The sequence below is a fragment of the Diadema setosum genome, chromosome 9 (assembly GCF_964275005.1).
Source record: "Diadema setosum chromosome 9, eeDiaSeto1, whole genome shotgun sequence".
NCBI classification, from domain to species: Eukaryota; Metazoa; Echinodermata; class Echinoidea; order Diadematoida; family Diadematidae; genus Diadema; species Diadema setosum.
The window spans coordinates 1,183,343-1,198,870 of NC_092693.1; the positions used below are offsets into that span (position 1 = coordinate 1,183,343).

The 15,528-nt window shown below is 38.9% G+C and overlaps 1 protein-coding gene across 4 annotated transcripts in view; it reads left to right on the forward strand.

The window, feature by feature from the left end:
• LOC140233059 (zinc finger homeobox protein 3-like) overlaps positions 1 to 15,528 on the forward strand; it is a 162,479-nt gene that overhangs the window by 60,191 nt on the left and 86,760 nt on the right. For 2 of the 4 annotated variants that reach the window (XM_072313173.1, XM_072313175.1), the window contains exon 1: positions 7,039 to 7,126. The exons of the other annotated variants lie outside the window; for them this stretch is intronic. The gene's annotated coding sequence lies outside the window, so the exon portion shown is untranslated. Of the gene's footprint in view, positions 1 to 7,038; positions 7,127 to 15,528 lie in introns of those variants that run through there. 4 annotated transcript variants of the gene reach the window in all.

Consider the following 15,528-nt stretch of genomic DNA (forward strand, 5'->3'; position numbering starts at 1 on the left):
TGAATCAATGTCTTTTGTACATGGCGGCATGAAATCAGAGAAGTGTGTCTGTTATATGCAAAGTGATGTCAGTGTTATGTCACTGGAAACTTGTGAAGAAAGCAGAGGTATAATTATTGAAATGCTTAGTGTCTTTAAATTGTGATATTGTTAAAGGAATGTAATGCACGCACGCAAGCAGCAGTTTTTGGATATTGTACATTCTCTGAACTGGATTGAGGTTATTGTATGTTCAGAGGGCAAGTATATATTGATTTGTTCAACAAGCCAAAAAAGAAATCAAAATGCTACCTTGTCCTCTTTATATGACCAAAAATCCCCCAAACAAACCCAAACCTTTTTAAGGCATAAAAGGTGTTTTTCATGAGAAGTGAAAGTGTGACAGTGGAGCTCCATTTGACAGCAATCATGGTTCAGTTGAGTTTTGCTACTGCCAACCACCACCCCATCCTCCCAGGCCCTGTATGGATGATTCAGCCCCACCGAAGTTTGATTACCACGTCTAGGCCAGGAATTGATTCACTTCGCAGCCTTCCACCACCACGCCAGGCCAGAAGACTTACTCGGGGAAGGCTCGGGCGCTGGAATCAATTCTTATTCAATTTCTGCGGCGAAAAAGTGACCCGCTGACCCCAATAGAGGCGGACTGGAGCTACAAGGGGTCAAAGGATACCGAATAGAGAGGTATTCTGTCTGTCTCCAGGATGCTTCGGCTAAAAACTCGGCAGCAGCTAGCATTTCCGTCCCTGCTGGTTTCTTGGGGGTCTTGCCAAAAATTTCAGCACCTAATTAGATGCAATTATTTCCAGTTTTTTGTATCAAATCTTGAGATTAATGAGATGTTTTCTGAGAGTCACAAATTTGCAATAATTATAGCTTGATGATGTCTTGTGGCTACTGTAATTGATGAAGAAAAGTATAGGTTTTGGTTGTCTTACATGAAAACAGCTTGTTCTAATGTGTTACTCTTCTGTATGAAAACAATACTCATTATAATGGTGCATCAACAACCAAAATGGTGGCATATATGGATATGTCATGTTGTCCTTGAATTTCTTGTGTATGTTTGTGGTATTCTTCCTGCAAATTGGGATATTACCAGCCTGTGGTTATATATATATATTTTTTTTTACTTGAGATGGTTATGTTTGTACATTATCTTCAGAATAAAACTATGGGGGGGGGGGGTGTGGGGGAGTTGAAAGACTTTTTCTTTGCTGCTGAAATTAGTTCAAACTCTATCATGCATTTTGCATTTGGAAAAAAAAAATAATCCTGATGTTGATTGTCATCAACAAGATCATTGCAACCATTGCAGGAATGAACTTGTGTTTTGTGCATGCATTTCCGTTATTGCGTGCCTTTTTATAAGAGATAGAGAAGTGATTACACATAATTCTAAAGATTTAATCATGACAACTATCATTTGGCAGTTCTCCATCATTGTCATTATCACATCAGAAAATGTAGAATGCTGAAAGAATCGGAGACATGGAAAAAGATATCTTTAGAATTACTTCATATGTTACTGTCTGGTTATTAGCATTTATGGAATACATCATACTGAGTCATAGAAGAATATTCTAGGTTTAAGAAGTTTATCTCAAGTTCAGTTCAACTTCTTGAACATGAAGAGCAACGTGTCAAATTAGAACTTCGAATGAACCTCCTTCCAAATCAATTATGATAGCAGTGGCCAATGGTATAAAGTATCAGTCCTTAGTATCTGTTTTGGCATTCATTCACTCTAAAACTCGAATATGATAGGTTGTTTTTACTTCATCATTACAGTATAACTTCACACAGTTTGTAACCATCACAAACATTTCTTTTGTTTTAGACACCCTGTAGAGGATGATCTAGAAAAGAAGTCAAGCTGTGATTGGTCGGTGACAGCTCCAAATAAGGAAAATCGTCAAGAGTTTTCTCAGTGAAAACAGCACGGGCGAGAGACAGTTTTGACTGTTTGGTGCTGGGCAAAGAGTTGCATGTCATTACCCAAATACATCCTAGTGCATTGATCATCGGTGGTAAGGATGATGGTGGTGGTAGTGGGTTGGGGGGGGGGGGGATGGATGGAGACAAAATAGAAGAGAGGAGATTGTGGATGAGAAGATGGGGTAACTTCTCCCTGAGAAGAAGAAGTACAAGCTCACACCACTGAGGGCAAAGTCTGGTCATAATTGGCCCAGATTCCAAGACATTTTTCAGCCTTTGACTTTTCTGTCTTGCCCTGTGCAGTCTTGTTGTTTGATTTGCGATTTGTGTTAACAATTTCATTTCCCCTGTAAGGTCCCCCTTTGCTTGCTCTGCACGTCACTGTAAGTCAATCTGCCAAATACTGCACCATCGTGAGGCAAAAACATTGATTTTTCACCGAAATCTTTGCGGGGACACAATTTGTGTTTCCTGCTGTATGCATAATGAGAAACACAACTGAAAATATGATTCCCAGATTGGAATAATTAATTATTGTCTTCTAGCCAGCTTTTTGTTTTGTTTTGTTATTTTTTTCACCAAAACTAACATGGAAACCTTGTCATATTTTGTACTTTACTCCTGCATGCTACATGATTGGCCTTATTCGTAATCCAGTCATAATGATATGATGTTCAAAACTTTAAAATCGACTGTATGCTAAGTGTTTGTTTGTTATGCCCATTTATAGATCGTTAGAAAGTTACTGTTTTATGTGGATAATTGAGACTAGTCAAACAGTTGGTCGGATGGAAGCACAAGAAAGTCAAGGTTACCAGGGTTGAGCTGACTCATAGTGTTAATAATTGGATCAAGTCCGAGTGATTAAGCTGGACTGATTGACCCCTGAGGTCCGCTTACCCGATGACCAAGGCACTTTTCTTCATCAAGACATCCAAGACATGCCGATACAGCTTTCTATAGCAAAGTCTCATCCCAGTGATACACTTCCTCATGATTGTTCAACAGTTTCCGTATAATTACCCAGTAATGATACATGATATGTGATGTGAAGGTAGCTTGTGTGCAGCTCAGATCGGAATGGTTTTGTTTTCTGATTAGATCACAACCCCTAGTTTCCACTCTACTTCCTGGGGGGTCAAAGGTTTCTTGGAATTTTGAGAATACTTTCGCAGAGGATGACCCCATGAGGTCAGAGTAGGAAGAAGAGAGACTGACAAGAGTTGTGTAATGGAAGCTGGCGTGTAATTAGCCATCTGCCTTGAGGCTCTGCTTGGCTAGTATGACAGTTGTATGTAAATGAGGTAGTGCCAATTTAGGCAGAGTGTTAATTGAACAGGGATTAGGTATGCACACTGTGAGTGTTAATCCCTCAAAGACACTTCTGCACAAAGATGTATCTTGTCAGATGAATTACACAGAATCATTTGAATTGAGCTGGACATTCCTGAGCGGCGTGAGATTTAAACAAATATGCGACTAAAATCAAGAAAAACAACTCTCCCCCTAAGGCAGTGCGTGCTCCAACCAGCAATGCCAGTGCTTCTCTTTTCTGTTTGCTTTTAATCAAAGCAATGTGTCAATTTGCTAATTGAATGTGAAACGGATCTAGCATGTCATTCATCTGAACTGGCTTGTGCTACAAGTGGGTAAAGGGGGGGGGGGGCAGCATTTGTCAGAAAATGATTATCATAGGAGCAAAGCCTTTTCATTTATGTAAAAGAAGGGGAAAGACTAATCAGCCTGTCAGTGTAGTGAAGCGTAGGTCACCACAGTTGGAAGTTCATATGCACATCATGATTAAAGCCACATATATTTGTATTCTAGCTGTTGATATTGGATCGAAATACTAGAGAGTGATGGTAAAATATTCAAAAGTATGAAAACTTTATGACTTGTCATACCCTATCTTCTTCAAGATATTTTATGCTGACAAGACCATGTTCCATGTCAATTTAGTTAAAGCCGTTTGTAGTATGAAATGAAAGGCATTTTATCAAAATCACACTCAGAAATTTCAACTCAGCATGGAATGAAGTAGCGATTCAATTCACAGTAATGTTACATTTACTCAAGGAACATCACTTTCCTCACATAATAAAAGAGCACTTGACTTGCCTCGTTCAGAAGGTAAGAGAATTAATATCACCCTTAACATACATATGTGTACTTTTGAAAAGAAATGGAAATTTTGTGAAATTTTCTTTGTATCATTCTGCACATGTGTCATGACAAACTGTAGTAGTCTCCTTATCCAGTGATGGTAGCACTGAAACTTAAAAAAAATAAAATAATAAATTGTGAACAGATTGTCTGATTTTCCTGAAACTTTCACTGATGTGTTCCACCAATATTGCTGCATTCCCTCAATCCACACATGTATCAAGATGAACTTGTCCTTTAACATCATTATTTAATTACATGGTGGCTTGATCTAAAAAAGAAGGAAAAAAAATGTTTGAACTCTGCTGACTGTGGTATGGAATGATTGTGAAATTGAATGACACACAAAAAAAATGCTTCAGTGTACAAAGTATTTAGAATTATGCTGGCACCATCAAAAGAGCTAGTATGAACCAGATGTCAAGATGCTAATAAAAAATGAACATTTTGTTTCAAATCTTCTACGTGAAATATTGAACATGGAAAATCCTATCACTCACAGATTGTGAACTCTTTGCAGCATTTACCGTTGATTTTATCAGCATCTTTCATAGCTTTTCTTCTAGACAGTATCAGAGATACTGGTAGCATTTAGGACTGTACGGCTTGGCCATTTTAAACTAGAAACAGTGCTAGATAGTTCACTTAACAGTCAACACAAATACTCCTAGAGCAAAAATCATGGTAGAGGCAACTTGAAGCATTTAAAGATGATTTTGCTGGTCACCCATCGCAAATTTGAAAACATTATAAAGGTGAAACACAGAACCTGCATGCTTACTAGCAATCTGCCAGTTAAAATTGCAAGGGAAGGACAGGCAGGGAAGGATGGCTGCTACCTTTAAGCGAAGCTGTCATGGCCTCTGCCGGCTTTTCACAATCCCCTCCCCCCTTCGGGAGCCTGGAAATGCTAGACACTAGAATTAAAACGTGGAGTCACGTAGCTGCTACCGTATTTTGCAGGAGATTACTGAAAATGCTAATGAGAGCCCTCATGAAGGGGTGTCAGCGAAGGGTGCAAAGTGGAGAGCCCCCTCGCTCGCTGCATCACCCGAGCATGTTGATAGATTGCCGAGTTCACCCGTAATCATTTCTTCTTCTTTTTTTAAAGATTTCATATGAAATTCTAAATCAGCGTGCGCTTAAGATGATGTTACTGGGTAAGAAAATAGTAGGCGTGATTTCACAACTTAGTGAAACAAATGAATATGTATGCATAGCAGTGAATTGGCAAGAAATAGCTAAATTAGAAAAAAAAAAGAGTAGAGTATTTGAATGAGTGAAATTAACTATTCAGAATGTGTAGATTTCTACAAATAATGCTGGAAAAGAAGTAAGATTTTATTCTGTACTAGCATAGGCACTATATTGCTCAATGTGAATATCTTATGTTGTATTTGAAACAAAAGTGCCAGAGCTGTTGCATATTGAGGTATATTAAAGATAGTGATGGTTAAAATAAAAAAACCCAACATGATATTGTTCAAATCAAAAGGTGCTATAGAATAAGTTAGAAAAGAAAAGGTAAAATCACACATTACAAAAGACTTAAAAGCTTTGAGAGAGAGATGCTGCAATAAGATGGTGTATTGTAACCTAAGAGGGAAATTAAAAAAAGATGTTGCAGTGCATCGAGTCTGTAGTTATCAAAGGGAGCATATTGTACCATTAATCATGTGCTTGACTTGTCTTTGGTAGACATAATTTGCTACTGTGTGTGGCAACAGAAATGATCTCAACAATTATGTCGTATAAGTTACGCCAAAGAAACTAAAATGGCATTCACCAAATCATTCAACATAATTTTCGTAACCCAGATTTGGATAATGAAGCAGAGATTTCCAAAAAGTAGCTGAAAAGGTTGAACTATTGTTCTTCAGCTCGCAGCGATCGGAGTCCTAAGTCTGTTGAGAAAATCTGGGATGGATCACCACTCTCATTGAGAAATAATTGATGGAAGAGATTTTAGAAAAGCAAGTGAAGAAATGAGGCAAGCGAGAGAGATAAACGAAGGGAGCTCACACTGTAGCTAACCTCTCTGAAACTGAGGTTAATTGGCTGGGAAATAAAGGAGGAACTATCAGAACCATCCCACCTCAAAGCGAATACCGAGGCTAAAAAAAAAAGAAAAAAAAAATGGAGGGAGAGAAGTAAGTCACATCCAGCGGTCCAATCACAGCCAGAATGAGTGCAAATAAGAGAGACTGTCTGCATAAATTAGCCGCCCTTGACCCCCTTCTTGTGTCTCTAGTCTTGTCCTATCCGAACAGCCCCCTCTGTCCCAACTCCAAACTCTCTCCACATACCATCGGGTCCCTATAATTATAAGCTCGCCAGTTTTTGTGCCGCTGATTGGGCGACCAATGGCACACAACAGTCTGCAGGGGGTGCGAGCTGCGGCTCTGACGAGAGAGTGTCTGTGTGTATATACATGCATGCATACATGCCAGCGCAATTATGACTTGGCCAATTGGGGAACTCAATTTCTGTGTGGATTGGTCCTTTATCTATCCAAGTCTCAGTGTTTTTTCTCCCCCTCTCTCCCTCTCTCTCTCCCTGTCTCTCTTGTGCTCTCCTTTGTCAATTCTCAGCTCGCCTCATCTGTTTTTCCCCCACTAACTTTTTAGCCGCTCAAGTTCATCGCATGCGGTGTGGTGTGACTGCGCTGTGGCCTTACAAGGTGGCGAGGATGTGATTGTGTACCTGCCTGTACATGTGCTGTATGAAACGGGGCAGAAATCACGGGCTCTGTGCTGCTGTTGTGCTGTAAAAGAGATCCACCGTTAAGACATTCTCTTACTGTGGTCATGGTCTTGTTTTGTCTTACTAATTGTCGGAATAACTTGTCATTAACCGCATCAACGGTGGCCATTTGTATTCAGTGAGACTATCACTAGGAAGATGTAACCAGTGGAGGAAGAGTGAAAAAGAGGGGGAAAAAAAGTTCACAGCTTTCTTGGTATTGGAGTACGCACATCAAGAACTTTTGATAACCATCCGTCTAGTTGGGTAGATACCTCCTAAGGTAAGTTCATGTATCGGAGACAGTTCACAGTGAACCCGTCATGCCAGCAACTATTGTAGAGAAATGTGAGAACCCCTGTGAATGGGGCAACCACAGATTTCAATGGATCCAGTCTTTCCTCTCCTCCTCCTCCTCCTCCTCCTCCTCCTCCTGCTAACCATCCCTCCCTCCCTGCTCTTCTCTCGTTCTTTTTTACCTTCTGGTCTCCCCTTTGCTGCTGGGAACCCTCTCCTCTCCCTCTCCCTTGACTGGCTCGGTTAGCCAGCATGTTTCTGTGTGCACACAAGCATGGCATCATTCAGGCCTGTTAGGTTACACGCCAACTTTGTCATCCCGGTCGTTGTGTTTGTCAACAGACCTCAGAGACAAGTGCACAGCGACTGCACACGTCGTTCGCTCTCCCGCTCTCTCTACGCCTTTCTATGATCAGTCTTGCAAGAAGAAAAACCCCCACAAATCTAAAAAGCCAAAGCAAGCTTGAAAAAGTCACACGCTATCTCTCCACACGCATCCCTCACCCCATCTCTTTACTTTTCTTGGGGAAATGGATCAGTGATTTTACTGATCTCCTTTGCCTTTATCCCTCAAGTTCTTTCCGTGAACATTCGGCTTGAATTTTTTTTTTCACTTCTCCATATTGATTTTGTTTTTTCTGTTGGAATTGAAGGAAGATGTTTTTGTATTTGTCCACTGTACTTCTTCTCAGTCAGAAGCAGAACCCAGCGATCAGCCGTGCCTTATCGCTGTCTATCTCAAAGCCACTGTCTTCCTGCGTATTACCATTTCTCAAATCTCACACAGTAGCTGCTCACATCCCTCCCGACTTAACTGACAACAAGGAGCTGTTTCTGACTTAAGAGTCCACTTTTTTCCCTGCTTCTGTCTTTAAAGCAGACTATCCCCTCAGATAAAATTCCTTGTTAGCAATTTAGAGACAGATGTTCAGAATAATACAATAATTCCCTAATTCTTTCCATAACTTCATAATGTATTCTCTTTGCATCAGTATCGTACCGTGTAGCAGTTTTTTGAGATGGCATCATTGCCGTCTCATATGTCCAACCAGTGATAGCAAATTCTAAGAAACAAAAACATACTTGAGGAATTAAAGCAGACATTGAAGACAATGTCATGTACTTTATGATAAAATAAGAAGGAATTTACAAGTGTACAAAATATTTTGTCTTAGGAATGATCTTAAAAGATGAAAGCAATTCATCATGGACTTCAGCCAATTTGTTTTATTTTTTTCTTTGCATGATGAACTAGTTTTAGAGTGTCATAGTTTATGAGTGTCAGTTTACATCTGTAGATCAAAATGCTGGTGAGATTTAACTGTGTAACGCTTTCATCTGCGTGGGTTTGGCTCTCTAATCAGAAAATACTTTTTTTTTTTCTTTTGATGCAGTGAGGGTTAGTTAGTTCAGTCACTATAGGATGGTATGTTGTCACTGTATTCTGATTGTTTATCTAAACACTAGATTCCTTTATCAGTATATTTTGAAAATAGGAGGATGGTCGCCCAGTAACACATTCATGGCTCAATTCCTTTCACTGAGATATATGGAAAGCTGGAATTGTGTTTAGAAACTTACGACTGAGACAGGTTCCTGTATTCCTAGAAATATTCTCCTAGTGTTCCCCCATTCATGACCTTCAGTCCCATTAATTTAACACCATGTATTTACATTTTGCAACTTCACTGTTATCAAGCAGACCCACATTTATTTGAACTTTTACTTGTATCATTGGTAAGATTGACATCGGCACAACCTTCCAAGATAATGACATTTGAAACCCAGAATGATGCCACAGACTAGATTACAACACGGAACTACAACACAGTACACGTAACTGTACAAAATGAGTGTGAAAAACTGTCAAAAAAATCTTGTCTTATGATTTGTTTTTTCCTGTGAAAGTCCATAAATGTGGAGAGGTATTAGTAAGAATAAAAATATGATGAAAAGTAGGCCAAGTGAAAGGAAAATTAATTCCTCTGGTTTTGCAGAGTTTTATCATAGATTTAAGTTCTCAGATGTATTCAATGATATATCCTTGAGATTTTTGGTTATGGATAAATTTTTGAAGAAAGCATACTGCAGAAGTTGATACAATCATTTTCATTTTATTAGATAAACCACACAAGTATGTAAATGTCCATGGTACTATTGATTTATTCTTGTAGAAATGTCTTTTTCATTCATATGTACCTGTGTGATAGAGTACAAAGAGGAGGGGAGATCTTGGTTAGGTTATTCTCTAATGCATTGCTACCATAATTTCCTCCTTTGATTTTTGCTAAGAATTCAAAATCTTCAGAATTTGCTCTTCACCAACTTTAACCATAATCACAAAGTGAGCAAATTGTTGTCATATCATGTCCGTCTCAGAGGTATTTTTAAGGTGGAAATTATCAAAATCCATCAGTTATTCCTCATTAGAGTCGTTTTGAGAGCATGAAATGTATTGTCATCACTAACTACTTGAAAAAAAAGAATAAGTGACTTAATCAGTCAAGTTTATCACATGAAAATGTAAATAAATGTGATTTAATTGCACAGTTTACAAACTTGCTGTTACATAAGTTACACATATAATATTTTCATTGTTAATCTCAGTTATTCCTATTGTCATAGATGCGCAAGGAAGCACACCCATGTAGAAATGAGTTTATTAGTTGTTCTGCATATTATTTGATTTAAACAAAACTCTAGTGCAGAGATATGATAATCAGAACCAAACTGCTACAATTGTGTTGAGAAACCATAGGTAGTAATGTATCATGTCCACTGATTTAGCTCGACCTGGTGTCACTAGAATAATAACGAAGGCATTCTAGCTTGAAACATCCTGCTCATTTTGGAAAGACTGATCTGGCAGCTGCATGATGAGTGTAGCAGGCGCTCAGGATTTCTCTGCCGACAGCGTCCCATCAACCATCACCCAGTTTCTGGTGTGCAGGAGGCAGTAGCTGGCTGCATATGGTTTACAGCGTGATTATGAAATCTTCCTCTGTACAATCATCGTGGTTAGTCCTTTCGAGAAAACTGTTGAATAATGCCTGCATGATATAATTTTAAGTATAATTTAAGTTGAGAATAGTGATAAATGAAACTTAAAGACTTCCCCAACTAGTTCAAAATGATGAAATGAAATGTTTGGTTTACTATGTAAATGAGAAGACAGGCAATTTTTACGACTTCGTTTGACGCAAATGCATGTAATTTACTTCTCCAATCAATGCTCAATGTATTTCTAAGTGTTGAGGGCTCAAAGTCAGTATATATATATTTTTTTTGTTAGTATGTTATTCATTTGCCCACACACACATAATGCACACACATGCATATAATATATATGTATATATTTCAATATATCTCACTATGTTTCATATGTTCTTTTTGATGGTAGACCGATAGACATTTATAGTGATATAGCTGTTATGATAAATCTGCATGTGAGATCCTTTTCCAGGATGTGACTTCGCTTCAGTATATTGAGGGTTACTTACACTGTTATTATCATTGCCATTATCATTTCTTCTATTATTATTTTTATCATCATCATCATCATCATCATCATCATCATCATCATCATTAATAATATTATCATTATTAAGAGGAGAATGAGGGATAATGTTGAAGACAAGTGGTGATATGGTAAAGGGGAATTGATATGATGTGGGGAGAGAACGGGTGATGAAAATTGGAGAGAAATGTATTGAAATTAAAGAGCAATATGATAGAGGGCAGATATAATATTGCAGGAAGGGGGCAGCTTGGTCAGTGTGGAGGAGATGTGGCAGTGGTGACAATAATATTGTAGATAAGTTGTGGAGTTTTGCAGGGCAGGATCGGACAGAGATGAAGTAGGTAGGCCAAAGTGGCAATGTGCCCGATGGGGAAGAACGAACCTGTGGGGTTTATCTCATCAAAAGTTATAGCCACTCAGGACATTACAAGAAATATATTTCCGACTTGCTTATTTTGGCAAGTACCTCATGCTTTGATCGGGAAAGTACCTGTTCATTTCACTTCCCTGATGGTGATTTTAAGTTGCCCCTGGCAACCGGGCAGGTGGGTTCGTAGCACCGTATCATCTTATGTAAACAGTACCCCCTGATTATCTACAAGATAGCATGCAGTTATCTAATGCCACCGTATTTTTCTCCGAGTTTAATAAGAACGAGCTATTACATGTGTGTTTCATTTACTTATACTTTTATTGAGATATCCAAATTTGCTTGTTTGTCCCAATGCAATAGTGACATTTGTGATAATATTGTTACAGGAATGAATTAAACTTTCATATATATTTCCATGAGGATTCTTTATTATAGTGTTAAAAGCAATGTCTTAGTGTGTGTGGTCAATAGTTTGTAAATGAAGGTTACTATGTGAATGCCAGTCTCCCGGTTCATCCCAACGGACATGCAACTCTCATACTGTCGTTATGCACTTGAAAGATTTTTGTATTGAACATTTTTTTTTTTCCCTGCCTTTCTTTTTCCTGTCATTTCTGGGCAATAACTCCAGGCTGACTCACACCTTTTGTGATCTGGTCCAGGAAAGGATGATAATTACCGTGATGCCAAGTAATCGCCGTCTCCCATTAGTGGCTCCAAAGCTGGAAGTCAGAAACCTTCCTCGCGTCACTTGTTTTTCGCTGCACTTTCACCCCCCCCCCCCCACCCTCCGGTTTGAATATTTTCCTTACCCTTTTATTTCCATAGCACTTCACCTTCTTCCTCTCCACCTCACACATACACAAAGACAGACCAACACTAAACAAACGGATATATGGTGTTCTTTACTCTTTCAGGGAACTTATGGGGGTGGTGGAGTTTCATAGAAGTGGTATGACTGAGTCATAGAGCCCTTTTAGGAAGACTTCTGTGGATTAAGTAGTTTACATTAGAATTTGTAGAATCTCTTGAGAACTGATTAATAAAAAATGGACTGTTCGATTGTATTAATGCCTTTTTGTAAGTTTGACAATTGGATGACCTTATTACAGTGCATTTGAATGTCCAACTTGGACCTACGGTTTGAATCTTGTCTGACCAAACAAGGCACTCCTCGTAGAAGTGAGATCCTGCTAGGCAAAGTGAGTCAATTTGCATTTCATGTATTTTGCAGAGATCAAAATTACATGAACTCCACAGCCAGTATCTGTCTTGGTACAGTAGTTGATTTGCTTAGTACATAGTCAGTGTGGCTTCATGAATCATGGCCGATAACCTACCGTAACTCAGATTCCAAATCTCACATAGAATTGTGGGACATTGTGACGTGGCATTCATACTTGCTTTGAAAGCATTAATTAACATCACCAATACTGCTTGACATATTCTCATCTTCTTGAAATAGTTGGACTGCAAGGTTCCCTTCTCAGTAATTATGATTTTATGTGGCTTCATCTGGGGCAAAGTCTCTTTGAATCCATCCAAGACCAATGCCGTTGATTACGAAAAGCGTCTCCCTTGTAATCCCTTTTGTATGCCATTTCATGTGTTTTCTGCCAATTAAGCATTATGATTGATGTCATTGGCTCTGTCTACGCAGGCAATAAAGCCATCCGCGTCCAGCTAAGACAAAAGGTATGTAAGTGAAGTCCATAAGCTGTTATGCAGGTATGCCATCTGCCCCGCTTCACACTTGAAAACCTAGCACAGGCAAGTCCAACTCAGCAGTTCGTTTGTCTATTCTAAGAGATTAAAGTACATCTACCATTTAAATAGCAGCATATTTTGTACATCACTTGATGTGGTACGTGGGAAAGGAAAGTTCCAGTATTGTGATGCAGTCACTGTACTAAGAGCAAAGTCAGATAGAAAAATGCAATACAGTTTATATCATGGATTGAAAAGGAGGCAGCAAAGATAGCATTTGAGTTGCTGTAGGTCATGAAATGTGAAGGTCATACCTATGGCATCCATAATGATGGTAAAAAAGAGAGGGTCGAACATAATCAGATTAATGCAATCTTACACTGTATTTATAATCACTTTATTTTCTGGATGCAAAAACATCACATTGGCAGTGAATAAATGCATACCTTCATTGCGTATAGTGTTTAGGAACATTGAGGCATCATCATACACATTTGTACAGAAGGACATTTTAGTAAAAATGAAGAGAATGGGTTGGGAATTATTCTTACATGCAATCGTTTCAATGAAGAAAGAACCACAGAACTGACATGTTACGCCATACTTGCATATTCGCTCATTACGTTTCATGACATCAGAGCTATGTGATCTGATTTCTTGTCCTCGTTGGGACAACTCAAGCCATAACATGGGACTATTACATCGGACAGCGGGGAGGAATGTGTGTGTTTGTACACAAGTTGTCTGACGGACTGCTTAATCGACAGTCTAGGAGGGGAGGAAAGTTTTCGATGGGAAGAGAGTCGGCTGTGTCCCTTCCTTTCAGCCGAAGCTCATGTTGAAAGATAATTACCACCGGGTCTAAATACCGCAGATTCCGCCAACATCAAATAAAGTTTATTGGACGTGCATGGTTGCGCCCATCTCCCACATACCAGTGGAATGAGGGTGGCAGATAGTGTAGCATTGGTACTCATCAGGGTACGGGCCTTGGATTGTCCTTAGATTACCGAATACCGAATACCCGTGTCTTACGTAGCATTTCATTGCCCGTTTGGCAGACAGGGCCCATTTCCAACTGGTACAATAGCATGTGCCTACCCGAAGACCAACATATCCAGGCAGCTGCATCCAATGAATGCTTGTGAGAATGTTAGGTAGCATTAATTCTATCAATGCTCTCAACCTGTACCAATGACCTATATTTTTCTTCCTCTTTTTTCTTTCTTTTAAGGGGGGTGGGGGGAGGAGGTGTTGAGATGAAGACTAAAGTGTACAGATAGAAGAAAGTAAAAGATATGATTTGTTTTGTCAAGAATCATGGTATTCAGCAGGAATTGGGATGTTGTGGAAAAAGAAAACCGTCATTTCTCATCTCATGAAAAAAACAAATACAAAGCATTTTACAGGCATATTCTTCTTGTGAAATGTTAATGAGAATATTCTATTTTCAGTTAATCTCAAAAACATGCTTTAAGTAAATTTTAGAGAAAGATTACTTTCTCCCTCATTTTTGTTTGAAATTTTGAGGTGACCTACCAAGTGGTGACATGCTCATCAAGTGCAGAGAGTTTGCAGGGTACATTTATGAAAAAAAAAATACAAAGAGAAAGATGGAATACTAGAAATTGCAGATATCGGCAGAGAGATGAAAAAGAAAAGGATACTGTAGTGGACATGACAACTGTACTCTGTCTTTCTTCATCCACAACTTTCAATTGCTTCCAAAGAAATCATGACTTGCTCAGAGAATGCAACAGTGTTCTTGAGTGAAACACTTCTTTTGAGCTCTGCCATGTGCTCCACCAAATTATAAGGTCACATATTCTTTGAAGAATGATGCGCAGTCCATGGGCCGTGTTCAGAAACAGGTCAAGAAAAGTTCAAGAAGAATAAAAAGCCGTCTTGTGATTTGGCATCGTCTTCAGAAAGCAGTGCTCATCAAAAACTAATCTTGGCAGAGTCGCAGACCAGAAGGATGAAAATTTCCCAGGAATTGCTTCTTAATTTGAGGAATAACTTTTTCATTGGTTTGGGAGATTGTGGCTGATTATGGATGCTGGGAAGAGAGAGAGTGCAGGCAACGTTTGGATATTAGGCTTTTTCTCTTTGCCAAGCTTTTCCATCCAGGCCACAATTTTTCATGCTTTGAAATTATCGTGAATGAGCAATCTTCAGGTGCTGTATATTGCATTGTTGTTTCTGCCGCTACAAGACTTATTATAAACCCCTTGAAGAACAAGAGAATTGGAAATAAACAAAGAAGGACAAGCCTAACATTCAATAAAACAACATGGTTTTTGAGCACAAAGGGTAATATTTTTCTAGTTTTCATTTGAAATGAATTGTTAGAAAAAAAAAGTTTAGGTTGTTTGTGAGAAGTCGTATCAGTTAGCCAAGCCAAGACTTTGTATTCTGGAGTTCTGGGTCACAAATCCCTGTCAGAGACTAGTCAAATCCCGGGTCAAAATGATTTTTGCTCAGTCCAGTGTGAAGGTTGACAATCATTTTCCAAAGACTAGATTCTAGCTTGGATACTGTCCAGAGCAAAATAATGAAAAGAAGCTCCTCAGTTGATGATAAGGTGTCCTTGTGTCAGTGGAATTGAGCATGTGACCTTGTGTTCATTTTTATAGAAGATGGTGATAAATACTTTCTCGTCCCACACATTTCAAATTACTAATCCAAATTGGATACAGTGATACAGGTTTCTAGAGTAAAGCTGTTGAGTATTTTTGTCTTGTCAAGAAAGCTGCCATTGTATTAGTTTGGGACTCAATTCTCCCAT